General features: G+C 39.2%; 1 protein-coding gene and 1 long non-coding RNA gene across 7 annotated transcripts in view; one reads left to right on the top strand and one right to left on the bottom strand.

The window, feature by feature from the left end:
- Nucleotides 1-17,709, top strand: part of LOC105463909 (nuclear receptor subfamily 6 group A member 1) — a 259,220-nt gene that overhangs the window by 68,809 nt on the left and 172,702 nt on the right. The window lies entirely within an intron of this gene.
- LOC139358217 (uncharacterized) overlaps nt 1,126-17,709 on the bottom strand; it is a 42,966-nt gene continuing 26,382 nt past the window's right edge. The window contains exon 2 of the long non-coding RNA XR_011612861.1: nt 1,126-11,146. This is a non-coding gene — a long non-coding RNA (uncharacterized lncRNA). The remainder of the gene's footprint in view (nt 11,147-17,709) is intronic.

The following is a 17,709-nucleotide window of genomic DNA, read 5'->3' as shown; positions in this document are numbered from 1 at the left end:
AAATAAGTAGTTATTGTTTAATGGGTACAGAGTTCTTGTTTAGGATTATGAAAATGTTCTGGAAATGGATAGTGATGATGGTTGCACAACATTGTGAATTTAATGCCATTGAGTTATATACTTAAGTGATTAAAATGGTAAATTTTATATATACTTTAACAAAAATAAATTTAAAAATTTGAAAACATGGGTAAAAGAACATTTCATCACATGCAAAGGTGCTCTAAATTAGTCATTAGGGAGATGCAAATTAAAAATGGAATGTCCACTGTACACCCTCAGGAATAGCTATAATCAAAAAGACTGTCAAAGTATTCTAGAAAGTGTTAGAATGTGTAGAAGCTAGAAATCTTCCCTGTTATAATGGTAATGTAAATCAATTGGAAATCAGTTTGGCAGTTCATTAAAAAGTTAAACTTACCATATGATCCAGCAATTCCACTCCTGGATATCCAAGAGAATTAAAAACATGTGTCCATACAAGGACTATGTAGGCCAGGTGTGGTGGCTCATGCCTGTAATCTTAGCACTTTGGGAGGCCAGGGTGGGTGGGTCACCTGAGGTCAGGAGTTCGAGACCAGCCTGGCCAACATGGAGAAACCCCTTCTTTACTAAAAATACAAAAATTAGCTGGGTGCAGTGTGTGCCTGTAATCCTAGCTACTCAGGAGGCTGACACAGGAGAATCGCTTGAGCCTGGGAGGTGGAGGTTACAGTGAGCTGAGATTGCACCATTGCATTCCAGCCTGAGCCACAGAGGGAGACCTTGTCTCAAAAAAAAAAAAAAAAAAGACCATGTAAATGTTTATTGGTGGCATTATTATAAATGTTCATAATAGCATTAATAATAGCCCAAACCTGGAAAAAATTCAAATGTCCACCAACTGGTGAATGGATAAACAAAATGTGGAATACCTATATAACGCAATGCTATTCAACAATAAAAAGGAATGAATTACCAATACATGCTACAACATGGATAAACCTAAACCTCATAATAAATGAAAAAAGCCAAACTCCACTGGGCGCGGTGGCTCACGTCTGTAATCCCAGCACTTTGGGAGACTTGAGGTCAGCAGTTTGAGACCAGCCTTGCCAACATGGTGAAACCCCATCTTTCCAAAAAAAAAAAAAAAAAAAAAAAAAGCAAAAATTAGCCAGGCATGGTGGTGCGTGCCTGTAGTCCCAGCTACTCTGGAGGCTGAGGTGGGAGAATCGCTTGAACCTGGGAGGTGGAGGTTGCAGTGAGCCAAGATCGCACCACTGCACTCCAGCCTGGGCGACAGAGCAAGACCCCATCTCAAAAAAAAGCCAAACTTAAACGAGTACATGTTATATGATTTCTTCTATATGAAATGTCCAGAGGCTGGGCACAGTGACTCACGCCTGTAATCCTAGCACTTTGGGAGGCCAAGATGGGCAGATTACTTGAGGCCAGGAGTTTGAGACCAGCCGGGCCAACATGGCAAAACCCCATCTCTACTAAAAAAAAAAAAGAAGGTGGGTGTGGTGGTGTGTGCCTGTAATCGAAGCTACTCAGGTGACTGAGGCATGAGAATCGCTTGAACCCGAGAGGCAGAGGTTGCAGTGAGCTGAGATCATGCCACTGCACTCCAGTCTGGGCGAAGACTGGAAGAAGAGCAAAACTTGTCTCAAAAACCAAAACAAAATGTCCAGAGAAATCAAATGTATAGAGACAGAAAGCAGATCAGTGGTTGTCTGGGGGCTAAGTTGGAGTGGAAACAGGAACAAAGGGAGTTTTGGGGGTGATGCAAAGGTTCGAAATTAGATTTTGGTGATGCTTGCACAAGTCTATAAATGAATGAATAAAAGTCATTGAATTATACACTTACAGCAGGTGAATTTAATTGCATGTGAATTATACCTAAACAAAACCGTTTAAAGAAATATTTAAGATTGACTGGAAGCAGGAAAAGGAAGGGACGTCTTGATAAAATGATTTAAGTTCATTGATCACATGGGGCCCCACTGATTATTTGCTGTGTCATTATTCTTCACCTTGGAAGCTCATACTCCCAAAGCCTTACCCTGTGTCCTGCTCCACTACAGAGTGTACTAGAAAGCAACTTCTTGTTTGGGAAGTGACTCAACTGTTTGGAGTGTGATACTGATGGACCTAGAGTGAATGGTACTTCCCATCCAGTCTGATGACACTTATATGCAGAAAAGTCCTTCTTTTAACCCCGGGTTATGGGTTAACTTTATCCAGACACCTTGCACACATATACTGCTGGTTGACAAGTAGGCAGGAGTTTGGGTAGTGAGAGGATCTTGTCTCTACTACTTGTCTGTACCTGTGGAGCAGCACCATCAGAGACTAGGATATTTTGGGCTATACCTTGTGCTGTTTGCAGAGCACTTTTCACATCTGAAATGGAGGGGGGTATATTTAGTCATCCTTTTACAGAGAAGTAAGACTTACAGGGTGACTGGCTTGACCATGAATGCATAATCAGGGCAGAGCTGAACTTAGCTGAACTTAAATTCAGATTTTCTGACTCTTGTATTTCAAGCGATTTCTTTTGTACCTACTGTTTTTGCCCCAACTATTTACTGGGAAGAGGAGAGAAAAGGGCATATGATTTTGATTGGTTGTGTGTTTTTCAGTAGATTTAGTTAGTCTGAGGAACAGGAAGAGAAGTTGAGCTACAGTGTAAGTTCATGGGTTCTGTGGCAAGTATAACCAGGATAATTTTGTCCTGATATTTGGTAGCTATTAAAATTATATATAGGCTGAAATTGTAATTTGTGGGACAGATAGATGGCTGAAGGTATCCTGTGCTTGGTTCAAGGAGCAGATTACCTCCTAAGTTATAAATATAATTGTGCTAGAAATTACAAGAAAATTCATTTGATAAAGTTGAAAAGTCATTTGATTAATAAAAACATTATCTACTCCATGCCAGGCCCCTTGACAGGTTATGGCATCACAAAGTCTAGTTGGATCCTGTTGAGGTACAGCCTGAGAGGAGAACATGAGTAGGCTGCAATTTCCTTCATTGTCTTCGTTCTCTGAGAATGACTTATCTATACTCCAAAGTGACCACCTCCACCCCCGATGGAGAGCCTTTTACTTTCTACTCTCCCTGAAGCTGTGCTTTCCACAGGACAGTTTGCCTTTCCTTCCTTTTCTCTGGATTCTTCCATCTGATTTTCAGCCAAATATAGGTTGATACTGCATCTAAAAGAAATCTTTTCTTTTTATTTTTTTAAAAACAACATGATTTAAAATTTGAAAGATTTATATGATCTGAAGAGAAACCAGAGTAGAAAGACATGATTTAAAATTAACCTTTTCTTAATTGTTGAAATAGTTTATGCTTATTGGTAAACACTTGGAAGATCTATAAAAGTATAAATACTAAACATAAAAATTACCTATAATTCTACAACTTTGAGATTACAGTTGTTAACGTGTTTGCTTCTAGTCTATTTGAACTTCCTGTCTGCTTTTTATCTCCTATCAGCCAGTGCATGCTTGGCAGCGCTCACAAAACACACACACAACACATGCACATACACTAAGATGTTACTATTTTGTGTGTCAGATCTTGTGTGAAATTCTTTACATGTATTCTTAATCTTCAAGCAGCCCTGTGAAGCAAATACTACTGTTGTATTTTCTATTTACAGATGACACAGATTTAAAGGTTAAGTAATTTGCTCAAGTTTATATAGTGGGTAAGTAACAGCTGAGATTTTTACCCTCATTTAGCTTAAGCTCTTCATCACTACCTTTCCAGAAATCTATTTCCACAATGACTAGAACACCAGAATTGTTCTTTCCAAAACTGTTAGTAATCTTTTTTTTTTTTTTTTTAAATCCTACCCTCTTTTCTGGCCTTGTCTCATGACTTCTTCACCATCTTTTCCTGTGCTTTAGTCACAATTTCTGTTTTGTAGAAACACTGCTTCTTTGGCCTACACACATACATCCATTCCCTGTGCTTGGAATGCTTACTGTATTTCACCAAGGTAGTTACACATACCCTTAAAGTCTTTACTTATCCATCACTTCTCAAGGAAGTTCCCTACCCTTCTTACCACCAGGACTGGATTGATCCCTCATATTATTTGCTCTCATAGTACCTTACTTTTATCTTCTGCAGAACTGTTCGCACTTGCAGTTAGCTATTTGTTGGTTAGAACTAGTTCTGCCTTTTTTGTTACATACTTTTGTTTCTTTGTATCTCCTGGCTCCTGTTGCAGTCCGGGTATATACTATTTGTTACCCTTTTATTTCTGCACTTAGATCATTCTTTCTCAGATCCATGCTTGTGAATCATAAATGTGCATTCCTTGTTCTGATATCTGTTCCAGAAGTGGAATCCTCTTTCCTCCACTGTGAAATTGCCAATTTCTTTCTTAGTACACTCCACGCTCCTAATCTAGTCAGGAAAGTTTGGCATCATTCTTGACTCTTTGCTTTCTTTTCTGTTTGAGCCAGTTCTTTGGAAGGTGGTTCTGATATATTGATATGGAAAGATGGCCACAATATTTTAAGTGAAGAAAGGTTTCAGGCTGGGCGTGGTGGCTCATGCTATAATCCCAACACTTAGGGAGGCTGAGGTGGGTGGATCGGTCAGGAGTTTGAGACCAGCCTGGGCCACATGGCGAAATCCTGTCTCTACTAAAAATACAAAAAATTATCCAGGCATGGTGGTACGTGCCTGTGGTCCCAGCTACTTGGGAGGCTGAGGTGGGTGGATCACTTGAGGTCAGAAATTCGAGACAGCTTGGCTAACATGTTGAAACCACGTCGCTACTAGAAATACAAAAATTAGCCAGGCGTGGTGGTGAGTGCCTGTAGCTCCAGCTACTTTGGAGGCTTAGGTGAGAGGATCACTTGAACCCAGGAGGCAGAGTTTGCAGTGAGCCGAGATCACGCCACTGCGCTCCAGCCTGGGTGACAGAGCAAGACTCCATCTCAGCAAAACAAAAAAACAAAACAAAAAAAAAACTAGAGAACATTATGTATAATTTGTGGTGTTATTTTCTCTAAGTGTAAATACATGCATTTTAAGTATCTTGAAATACCTCTGAGGCTATACACCGAACAGAATGATGGAAGGGGGTCAGCCAGTAGGCTTTTGTAAAGCAAAAGCCAAAATATGCCTTTTTGAGATAACCTTTCCTTTCATTCCATTCCTGTTGACTCAGTTCTGCACTAGCTTACTTGTGCAAGAAAGTTCCTTTTTTTCCCTCTTTTCTTCCCCTCACTTCATCTGCTTAGTGACTTCCCAGTCTTGCTTTCATTGTCTCCTTGCTGAGTTTAGCATTTAAAAGGGCTCTCTGTTGGACTAATTGACTTTGCGCCTTGCTCATAAGTCCTTCTGTAATATGTCCTTTTACCTTTTCAATGCCATTCCTTATGACTCCCTAATACAGTCTCTAGACTATTCTGTTCCTGTCCCCTATACACGCCATGTCATTTTTCTGTTGCAGATATTTATTTAGAGTCCCATCTGCAGAAAACACCCTTTAACTTACATAATTGTCCCCTTCCTGTAGTATAGTTTTATCCAAGAGAAAACTTGGATTTGGGTTAATGAAATATATAATTATTTCATTGGCATATTTAAAGACTGTGTAATAGTCTGTAAATAAATAGCATTGTTGTTCAAGTGTACATTTTTCAAAGTACGTGTCAGACATTCTTTTCTAATGTTTTCAGAAATTTTGGAAATGATTGGTTAAAAATAAATGCCTAGAATGCACAGCATCCTGAAAAACAAGACTGCATGGAGTACCTTCTGTGTGTCCACCAGTCTGACAGAAAACTCTTCTATGAAGACCCCCTGGGGCCGGGCATGGTGACTCATGCCTGTAATCCCAGCAATTTGGGCAGCCGAGGCGGGCGGGTCACTTGATACCAGAAGTCTGAGACCAGCCTGGCCAACATGACTCTACTAAAAACACATCTCTACTAAAAACACAAAAATTGACTGGGTGTGGTGGCATGCCTATGGTCCCAGCTACTTGGGAGGCTGAGGCGGGAGAATCACTTGAACCCAGGAAGCAGAGGTTGCAGTGAGCCAAGATGGCGCCACTGCACTCCAGCCTGGGCAACAGAGTGAGACTCTGTCTCAAAAAAACAAACAAACAGAAGAAAAACCACACAAAAAAAACCTTTTGGTAATTTCTTTGGATAGGTTTTAGTTTTTTAGAGAGCATAAATCCAAATCCATTCATTTCCGTAAAACATCAGACACAATTTGGTGTGTATTTGGCCACCAAATATGGTGCAAAAATTTATGTAGTCTGGAGATACTTAAAAGCAACACAGGTGCGACTGTACCTTTCTGCAGTCAGCACAGTAGTGGCAATTTCAGGTGGTGACACAAAAGGTTGGGCAATAGTTGAAAAGTGGGTGACATGAAATGTGGTGGTGGGATGGGGGCAGGAAGCCGATGTTAAGCTGGTGAACTTTACTTTGCTTCTAGCTTCCAGTGACCCAAAATCACCTTGTCTAGAGTAGGGCTCAGGAATTTGCAGTTTTAAAAGCAACTCTAGATGATTCTGGTGTACAAGTTTGGGAAACAGTGGCTTGAACCTGATATTTTCTCTGAACTCTTGTCGTTTTCCTTAGATTTTTCTTTTGGCTTTGATTTCTCTGTCTGATTCTTGTCTCATTACACTAGCACTTCTTCCTAATTTGACAAGAAAGCCTAATTTGACAATTAAGGCTTGCTTAATTGTCAAGGCTAATTTGACAAGACTCTTCTTTTACTGTCTTATTTGACTTTTGCTATGAGAATCTGCTTCTTTCTTAGACTTAAGTGTATGATAAATTATTCATGACCAAGGGCCTTGTTTTTCTTTCATTAGCATGGGATTTAGTGGCTTATCTCATGTTACAGGATTTAGAGAGTTGATACTACATTTAAATTTTTTGTTAAGAAATGTGTACATCTTCTTTCTTTCTTAGGTATTTTTCCTGTTTGAGGGACATGGTTTGCAAAGGTCAGATTGAATGAGCCTCATAGTTTTTGTCAAAAGAGAATATTGATGTACATCTGAATAATCAGAACGTTCATATTAAGGCATACTATATAGCCATTTAAAAGAATGATGATTATATAAAAGACTGTTGTGAAAGTCTATAATACATAGCTGAATAACAAAATAGATTATAGAACAGTAGGTAAAAATGAGCTTATTTTTGTCTAAGCCACTTCCCCCCAAAAACATGCAAAATTATAGCTATTAATCTGTATGTGTACAGATAAAGGTCTTCAAGGATATAAAATAAATTCTAATTATGATATTTATTATCTTAATATACAATAATAAGTTTATTATAATTATACATGTTTTCCTCTGAGGAAATGGATTGCAGATGATGATTGAAGGGATTTTCAATTTTTATTTGTATATTTTTGTATTTGAATTTCTAAATAAGCATATGATTCTGTTTAAAAATTCCGAATATACTGATTTTTTAAATGTGATGTGATATCCAGATATGTATTTAATTCTTCCTATAAAATATCATTTCCTTAAATCGAGGCTATTGGAAAAGGAGAAAAGTACTAGGAATTTAGAGAACTTACTGCATGTTAGAACCAAGGAGAACAAGAAAAGCTTTAGCTAGTGTTTTGGAAACAGTAGCAGCTCCCACTCACAGCAGTAGCTGATGCACTCAGGTGACTCTCTGCACATGCTTTTGCTTCCTTTGGGTTGTTTGGTCCGCAGTTTGCATTCATCGATCAGTGAGTTGATTCAGACTCAAACCCACCGACAGCAATGAATGTTGAGTGCAGCCATCAGTGTTTTCAGTTGGTGGGGTTGCCTTTGCCCTCCCTGACTCCTGGCTCTTCTTTTCCATCTCAGTTATTTGAAATCTGTGTTTCTGGCTTCTCCCTTAGTAACCAGCTACCTGCATGATTGAAGGCCTACATAAGTATCCATAACATTGACATTGGAGCTGGGAGGTTATTGCAGATGAGGAAACTGTGGTTCAGAGAAGGAAGGAGAACTTGGAGAACCTCACAGGTAGCACTGCGACACACAGGCAACACTTGCGTATTAGTACCTATAAACCACAGCTGAGGGACCTGCTTTTCCTCTCTGTTTTAAACCGAGAAGTATGAGTGCTTTTTCGAGGTAAATTAGCAGATTATGTTGGAGTTTAATAATAACAGCTTACATATATTGAGCATTTGCTCTGGGCTAGTAATGGCACAAAGCACCTCATATATTATCTCATTGGATCTCAAAACTCCATGATAGGTACTCTTAGCCTCTGTTTTATATGTGAGAAAACAGAGACACTTGCTTAGGGGGTCAAACAACTAGTTAAGGGGTTGAGCCAAGATTCATCCCAGATCTGACCGACGCCAGGGCTAACTTTTTGCTTGAATTTAGCAAACATTTAAATAAGCATATGTGGGGATATGTGGGCATAGCTCATGCTCTAACTGGGATATCAAAAATTAACCATATTAACGCTAATTCAAAGTGAAATTTGATAAGAACTGTCACAACTGGATAATTTTGTGCTATTTTTGCTTATTAAATCCTCCCCTTGCCCCTAATTAAAAATTTTGAGAGGATGTGGGAGAAATGGGAGTAATTATTTAACTAGATTTTATTCCAAAACAAAATACGTATTTTAAATAAATTTTTACTTGCTACATCCTGTTTCTCACCAGAATGGTGCATATCTAGGAGACAGTTAAGTACATTAGATATCATCATGGACTGCTCCTTACCTTGTTGAAATGAAATACTTTTTTGTAAAAACAAACAAAAAAACCCACACAACAGAAAGCAAGGAACAGTGAGCAATAGGAATAAATTTCACTGGACCACATTTGGGGGATTGCAGGACCATTTCTGGTGAACTCATGTGACATGTGAAGGTACAACTTGCTCTTTTGCTTCAGGAAATGTAGTGTCGTCTGTAAGGACCCCGAGGTACAGTCAACGGTCAGTGGTTTTTTCAAATCCCAAACTCACCGACAGCGTTGAATGTTCCTTGGAGTCCTCTGAAGGCTGGCCTGATAGCCCTTCTTCGTTCTCCCATCCACATTCCAAGAACCAGTGAGCAGTGAGACCACTGCTACTGGAGGCTCTCATGTTCCTCTCTGGGTTTCAAGTCGAGAGTATTTAAATTATAAAATCGATTTGTGTACAGCAGAGAACTAATAAACTGTGGGATAGACTGTGTAGTAATTTATACAAGCAGACTTGAATGTCTGAGAAAATGTCTTTGAATGGTACTATTTTGTGATTCTAAAAATGTAAAATACCTGATTTTCCAGTAGTATTTTAATTGTTAAAGAACAGGGGTAAGAAATTAACATATATTGGGGATCTGCTATGTGCTAGGATTTGTATATTTTATCTTATTAAATTCTCAAAAACCCACATTTTCCTGATGAAAAAACTTGAGATGAAGTGATTTGCCTAAAGTTACATTGCCAGGAGCCAAGGTTATAAGCCAGAACATGAATACTGGACTTCATGTTTCCGGTGTTCACTGATCATACTGCTTCTCTTGTCTACTACAGAACTTGCTGTTGATATCTGGGAGTAGAACCATCACTGCAGAGCCAAAGTCAATATGTAAATTTCTTCTACTTGTTTGCCTATAATAATAGCAGGTAGGTCTGTAGGTGAGGTCATAGGGGAAGATGAAAAAACTCAACCTCCATGATTGATGATCTCCTTTGCTGAGATCCTGCGTTACTAAAGTTGCCACAGAGGTGTTAGTGATAGTCCACAAGCTATTTTCCATATTGAAAAAGCAAAAAACAAAACAAAAACCCACTTAAAGCTCACATTTCTTCTTAGTTGAGAACACAGAGTATAACTAAAATGTCAGATGCCATTTGTTCTGGCTGAAAGGGTACCAGTACATTATAGGACTAGTGGTTATTTTTGATTCTGTTGAATGTCTGTGATGAAAAATCTGAAAAATGAATTAATAATATGAATCTTCAGAATATGTGATTTACAATGGGATGGATCTAGGAATACTTAATAGGAAAAGGGCTTACAGAACTGCTTGCTGAATTGAGGTTAATCTCCAATCGGGGATAGTTATTACTATTTGCTTTAGGTTTAAATACTAAAGGCTGACTGGTCTCAAATTCATTTTTAAAGCAGCCAAATGGTACACATTAAAAGAGAATATATCAACCACTGAGATTTAGGTTTGAATGTAAACTGTTTACCTTCTGCATCAGCTTAATTCACCCTCTGTCAAAACTCTGCATTAGCCAGCTTTGTTGAGTTTTCAGTGTTATGACAGTAAATTGTATACACACACAAAAAAATCAGGCAACTGTAACTGTGTAATATGTTTAAAACTTTTTAATGGGTTTATTTTAAAAAGTCTTCCTCTTGGTCCAATAATATAAAGAGATGTCAAGCCTTATACTATTTGGATAAATATTTAGACTTTAAAAAAATACTGATTTTGACTTCACCAAACCTTCAGATGCTTACAAAATATTATTCCTTAAATTCATAGCATTCTAAAAAGAATGCTTTTCACAGACTTGGAAAAACTACAGAAAGGTAGGTTTCTGGAATGACATAGGGGCGTTGCCCACTGTATTTGAAATAATTGTCTATCATGGCATAATGACCTCCATCACCCTCATTCCTTTAAGTTCTTTAGTTTTTATCAAGCAAGTTTGAGCACACATTTGGGTTTTTTTAGTGAGTTTGGCTAAGGGGTTTGTATACTGAGTGCAAGGATAAAGTCTAAGGGTTAAAAAAAAGTTAAGGGTTAAATTAGCTAAGAGTGACCAGGCAGGCTCGCACATGTAATCCCAGCACTTTTGGAGGCTGAGGTGGGAGGATTCCTTAAGCCCAGGAGTTTGAAGTTAGAGTGAGCTGTGATCCACCACTGCACTCCAGCCTGGGTGACAGAGTGAGAATCTGTCTCTAAAAAAAAATGAACAGTTATATAGGCTGACATTTAACAAGCCAATCCAACTGTTTAACTCTTGATTTAGACTGGTTTTGAATTTGTTAGAACTCACTATGCCATTTCTTCATCATTTCACTTACCTCCTTTCTTTTTCCAGAGATACCATGAGATATTGAAACCCACATGTCTCCAACATGGGGATGTAAGTGTTTTCATAGTCTTCCTGGGACTTCTTGATATACTTGGAAGAAATAAGAAGCATAAACTCAATAAAACAATGTATTTGGATGATTAGTAGTGTGTTTGCTTCGGCAGCACATGTATTAAAATTGAATGATTAGTAGCTGATAGAAGAGGAGTCATTGTCTCAGGTGCTGTCTGCCTAGGCATTTCCCAAGCACTGTGCAGGGAGCATCACTAGAAGCGTTTGGGGATAATGCTGCTAACTTTGAGGATAAATTCTTAAGTTATGAAGGTAACAACAGCATGTCAGTGTGAATTCATGTTTCTTTTTGCCAAACTGTGCTAGTTTTCTGATTCATCCTTTTACTGATTCGGCGGTAGAATCCTAGGGATTGTTTTTCCTGTATATAACGCTTGCCATCATGGAGCCCCGTATCTGACTAGGGAGCTGCACATAAATACAACTGATGACAAAGAGGATGCCTGGTGGAAGGTGTGAACTACATTAAGGGAGAACAGAGAAAAGAGGAGTTAATTCTGCCTACAAGTGCCAGGAAAGGTATATCTAAGTAGGTTAACCTGGTCTACACTTTAAAAGGTTAGTTGAATTTTTACTAGACAGAGTAAGGGAGCTAATTCCAATGGAAAACCATGCACAGGAAATCTTAGAGGCAGAAATGTTCACGTAATGGTGAGTAGTGAGGTTAACCTCTCAGAGTGTCAGTTAACTCATCTTTAAAATGTGAGACAAGGCCGGGTGCGGTGGCTCAAGCCTGTAATCCCAGCACTTTGGGAGGCCGAGACGGGCGGATCACGAGGTCAGGAGATCGAGACCATCCTGGCTAACACAGTGAAACCCCGTCTCTACTAAAAAATACAAAAAACTAGCCGGGCGAGGTGGCGGGCGCCTGTAGTCCCAGCTACTCGGGAGGCTGAGGCAGGAGAATGGCGTAGACCCGGGAGGCGGAGCTTGCAGTGAGCTGAGATCCGGCCACTGCACTCCAGCCTGGGCGACAGAGCGAGACTCCGTCTCCAAAAAAAAAAAAAAAAAAAAAAAAATGTGAGACAAATAGTACTTGCCCTTCCTGCACACACAGCTGTGAAAATCAAATGAGGTTATGTACCTGAAAGAGCATGCAAATGTAATTGCTTCTCTTGTCTCCCATTGCTTTTGCTTCATATGTGCTAGAATAGAATAAAAGAAGTACCTTATTATAACAAACTTTTCCAAATTGGATGATTCTTTGGCCTTCTTGCTTTTCTCCCTTTAAAATGACCATAGGTAAAAATTTCATGTATTAAATGTTTGGAGAAGCAGTTTTTACAGCATAGTAAAGAGCATAGATTTTGGAGTCAGAATTGTGACTTTGAATTTTACTAGCTGTGTGATCTTTGAACAAATTACTTAACCTCTCCATTTCTTTGCTTACTTATCTATAAAATGGAGATTTATATGTTATTTCAAAAATATTTAAGTTGTTAAAATCATTTACAACTATTATTTCTATGTTAATAAATAAAATTGCATGTTTTCCCCAGTATTTGGCTTCTAGGCCATATATGCTAATATAAAAACCTGTTCTTTTATAGTTAAAACAATCTCTGACTAGCTGTTGTATGTGTATGTATATGTGTTTTAAGGACATATTTGAAATTAATGCTCTACCACTTTTTTGGTAAGGTTTTCATTTCCCATAACATTTTAGTTTCCTCAGTCTATAAACTGAGAATATTAGTACCTTCTTCATTGATTGTGAGGATTGAATTAGATAATATTATTTAAAACTCTCTGGAAAGCTATGGATTCTTTCCCTAAATACATGTACATAAACACATTTTGAAAGCTGTTTCAATTATGGAATCCAAGAACTCATTTATCACCTCCTTGGTGGATTTGTCTGTGAACTTCAGGTTAAGAAATTCTGACCATAGCTATAGAGCAAGATTTCTCAATCTAGTCTTGTCACTGATATGATGTTGCTTTTTTTGGAAGCCTTGATCTCCATCTTGTTAGGAGTGGCTACTTGCCAGTAGCAGTGCATACTCTTGCCATCACTTTTCCCTGAAGCATAACCTATGTGGTATAGCCCAGTAGCAATGGTTCCAGGAAAAGTAACTATTTAGACTTCACTAAGTTCTGTACTAATTGCAGATACCAACCATTACGGTAACTCTGTGCTTATACAATTATAGTAGTCCCTTCTTATATGCGTTTTCGCTTTCTGTGGTTTCAGTTACTCTCAAAAATAGGTGAGTACAGTACAAGAAGATATTTTGAGAGAGAGACCACATTCACATAACTTTTTTTTTTTTTTTTTTAAAGACAGGATCTCTTGCTCTGTTGCCCAGGCTAAAGTACAGTGGTGCAGTCACAGCTCACTGTATCCTGAAACTCCTGGGCTCAAGTAATCCTCCTGCCTTAGCCTCCTGAGTAGCTAGAATTACAGGTGCATGCCACCATGCCTGGCTGATTTAGAAAATTTTTTTATAGAAACAGGGTCTCACTATGTTCCCCAGGCTGGTCTCAAACTCCTGGCCTCAAACAGTCCTCCCACCTAGGCCTCCCAAAGTGGTGGGATTCCAGGCATGAGCCGCTGTGCCCAGCCAACTCATAGCATATTTGTTTTAATTGGTCCATTTTATTATCAGTTATTGTTACTGTATTACTGTGCCTAATTTATGAATTAAACTTTACCATAGGTATGTATGTATAGGCAGAAACATAATATATATGGAGTTGTGTATTATTCAAAGTTTCAAGAGTCTGCTGGGAGTCTTGGAACAAATCCTTTCTAAAAGAAATTGGTCAAATGAGAAGTTACGCAAATATTTAAATGACTTTAGCTATCTTATTTTGCAAGTTTCCCATCTCCCCCCACTTTCCCAGCAACCATTTGGTTTGCATCTGATCCCAGCACTATGAGTACTGATTCTGGTTTTTAAGTTAGGCCAAAATAGTGTGTTGTTTTAAGGTACTGGTCATAAAGGAGCCTGTTGAATCTAGAGTGTTTACTTGAATGTTAGGAAGGAGAAAAAAAGAGAACCTCAAAGGTTAAGTTGTATATGGGATAATGGTCATTATTATATTTAGTCTGCTTAAGGTTTTACCAAGGAGTTGAGAGGTAGAATTAGAAATTTAAACTCAGTAGCTTGGAACATTTTAAAATTTTACATGGCAACTTTATATCAGATTACCTTAGCTGTTTGGGATGTCAGGGGCGCTGGGCATGGTGGCTCATGTATAATCCCAGCACTTTGGGAGCTGAGGCGGGGGTATCACTTGAGGCCAGGAGTTTGAAACCAGCCTGGGCAACATAGCAAGACCTTGTCTCTACCAAAAAATAAATAAATAAATAAATAAATTAATTAGCTGTTTGTGGTGGCCTGTGCCTGTAGTCCCAGCTACCTAGGAGGCTGAGGTGGAGGATTGCTTGAGTTCAGGAGTTTGAGGCTACAGTGAGCTCTAATCGTGCCGCCACTGCACTCTAGCCTGAGTGACAGAGTGTGACCTGACCTGATCTCTTAAAAGGAAGGAAAAAAAAAAAGAAGATGTGGACAGGCCAAGTAACTGAGATAGCAAATTGGCCTAGTGATAGGGCAGTATTTCTCTTCAAATGGGACGCATACTTAAAAGCCTTTCAAAGTATCTTGTCCTGGGACAGTGGCTCATGCCTGTAATCCCAGCACTTTAGGTGGCCAACGAGGGAGGTATTGCTTGAGCCCAGGATTTCAAGACCAACCTGGGCAACATGGCAAGACCCCCATCTCTACAAAAAAATTAAAAATCAGCTGAGCGTTGTGGTGTGTGCCTGTGGCTCCAGCTACTCAGGAGGCTGAAGCAGGAGGATCAGTTGAACCCAGGAGGTTGAGGCTGCAGTCAGCTGTGTTTCTGTCACTGCACTCCAGCCTGGGGAACGCAGAGTGACCCTGTCTCAAAAAAAAAATTATTTTTTAAAGAAGCATGTGATTTCTCCATCCCTTCGTTACAGTGACTTCACATGCTTGAGGTATTGCTATTTTAGATTATTTGGCAAACCCGCAGGAAGCAGGACTCATTTTTTTCATGGTAAATTAATTCACAGGATATTTGTAATCAGTGAAAAACTCTTCTGAGTTACTCTACCAGGGATTGTTGTTCAAGTTAAGCTGAAATAATAAGTTGGGAATATAAAGCTGTAAAAGCAATAGGAACCAATATCATGCAGCAGGTGATTTTGATGGAAATTAAAGAATGAACTGGAGAGAATCTTGGTTTGTATTGTAGTGTGTGAAAAGTGTTGAACGAGATTTTAAAAGTTCTTTAAAGCCGATAGGCATGTGTTTTGCAACAACCAGTTGTGTTTTTTTTGTTTTTGTTTTGTTTTGTTTTTGAGACAGAGTCTCACTCTGTGGCCTAGGCTGGAGTACAGTGGCATGATCTCGGCTCACTGCAAGCTCTGCCTCCCAGGTTCACACCATTCTCCTGCCTCAGCCTCCCGAGTAACTGGGAACAACCAGTTAATGAAATAAATAAGAACAGTTACCAAAGAACTCAGTCTTTCCTTTTTTACAATTATGAAACACAGATGATGTATCAGTGATACAAGACTATTTCTTCCTCTGACTTATTTTTGTTTATTGGGTTAAATTTAATCATACAGTAATTTATACTTTAAAAACTTGAGCTCTGTTCTTACAAAGTTTATTATCACCTCAGGTAGAGTATAGATTTGTGTTAAGGCTTTGTAAGTTATTGGTAAGTAGACTTCCATTTCATAACTGTTTTGAGTTATTCATAACAGGGAAAATGCCTTTCTTGGTTATTTCCAGCAAATAGTTGAATTTTTCCAAAATATGATGTCTTAAAACTTTTATTTTAAAATGTGTGTTTAGTTTCATGGTTTCCAAACCTGACTTTGTATCAGAATTAAAAGTGTAGGCTGGGCACAGTGGCTCACACCTGTAATCTCAGCACTTTGGGAGTCCATGGCAAGAGGATCACTTGGGCCCAGGAGTTTGAGACCAGCCAGGGCAATGTGGGGAGACCCCATCTCTACTAAAAATTAAAAAAATTAGCCCGGCACCGTGATGTGTGCCAGTAGTTCTAGCTACATAGGAGACTGAGGTGGCAGTATTAGCTTGAGCCCAATACTTGGTCAAGGCTGCAGTGAGCCGTGCTTGTGCAACTGCTCTCCAGCCTGGGTGACAGAGTGAGACCTTGTCTTCCCCAGTTCCTCCCAGAAAAAGTGGTAGTGATGGGAAATGTAGCCTGCTAAAAGTACAGATTCCTAGGCATCACCCCAGACTTAGTAAATCAGCTTTTCTAGGAGTAAATTATATATTTTTCAAAAGCATTCATATTATTCTGGTGCAGTAATTTTATGGACATTTGGGAATCTCTTATTTAGGCTCAAGATCTTAATTTAACAGATGAAGAAACAGATTTAGAAGGGAAATGAAGATTCTAAGTCACACAGCAGGGTCAGAATTGAAATCTACATGTATGTGTGTTTATCATAATTATACCACGCTATCTCTCCATCATGAAAAAGAATTTTTTTTTCCGCAGTAGTTTCCTATTGGCCATCTGCAAGATAGATAGCCTTCAAGTCAAAATCTGCCTGATGGGTCAAACATCTTAGCCCCAGGGATGTGCCCAAAACTATTGTAAATGGACCCTTGACTTGGATTTGGTCGGCTTTCCTGAAGCATTTAACTAAGTAAGCAATGCTGAGTGGTGTTGGTGTAAAATCTGTCCATGGTATGAAATGAGAAATAGCTATAAAGTGATCTAAACTCTGTGACGGTCCTCCAGGGTCTGACATTTATCAGCTGCTGCTACACTTTACCGCTTTTCTTTAATCAAAGGTGACTACCACTGGATGGAAGATGCTCGAGGAATCCCTGGCTGCTCTCTGGGGAGGAATTTATTTTAATTGCCAGTGAGAAGGTAGGAATTATTTTAATAGAGATCAAGAACCTCCTAATCCACTTCAGCTTGGGCTCCTGGCCAAGTGTCCATCCTCGGGAGAGAGCTGGTATCAGCTGCTACCTTGTGTCTTGAAGGTGTTTCAGAAAAGCCGAAGGCATTACAGAAGCCTTTCCTGAGTTGGCAGGCAAGAGTGGCACCAGGAATCAAGGGCTGACACATGTCATCAGCCTGAAGAAAGTAGAGCTTGGACACTAATAATGGCTCTTGTCAACACTCAGTGTCATAAAGCCAGGAGGACTTGGGTTGGGGGTTAGTTTGCATAGGCAGGGAGTTAGAGCTTAGAGAACATCTGCCAAGAGTTTTCACTATCCCGGCTGTTGGTGATGCATCCTTCATCCTTGACTTCTGTCACTCCTTTTTAATGGGTCATGGTAGAGTTGCTAGATGGGTAAGGAAGAGAGGCAGCTTGGTCATACCTAGCACATCTCCCTATTTGCTTATTTTCTTGCTGTCTGTGTAGAACTAAATTTGTATGGCCATACTCCAGGCTGGTGTTTTGTTCTGTCTCTATTTTAAGGCACACTGGACAAGAGTCACAGGTGCTCTATTTCCATAAATGCCACATTGCTAGTATCCACACAAATGTTTTGATTGGCAGTTGTGAGACTTTTTTGCTAATACATCTATTAGAAGTATTGTTTTCAAATTCT

This window comes from Macaca nemestrina, chromosome 14 (assembly GCF_043159975.1).
Source record: "Macaca nemestrina isolate mMacNem1 chromosome 14, mMacNem.hap1, whole genome shotgun sequence".
Taxonomy (NCBI): Eukaryota; Metazoa; Chordata; class Mammalia; order Primates; family Cercopithecidae; genus Macaca; species Macaca nemestrina.
The sequence above is the reverse complement of the archived record's forward strand: the minus strand, read 5'-3'. Positions and strand labels throughout refer to the sequence as shown.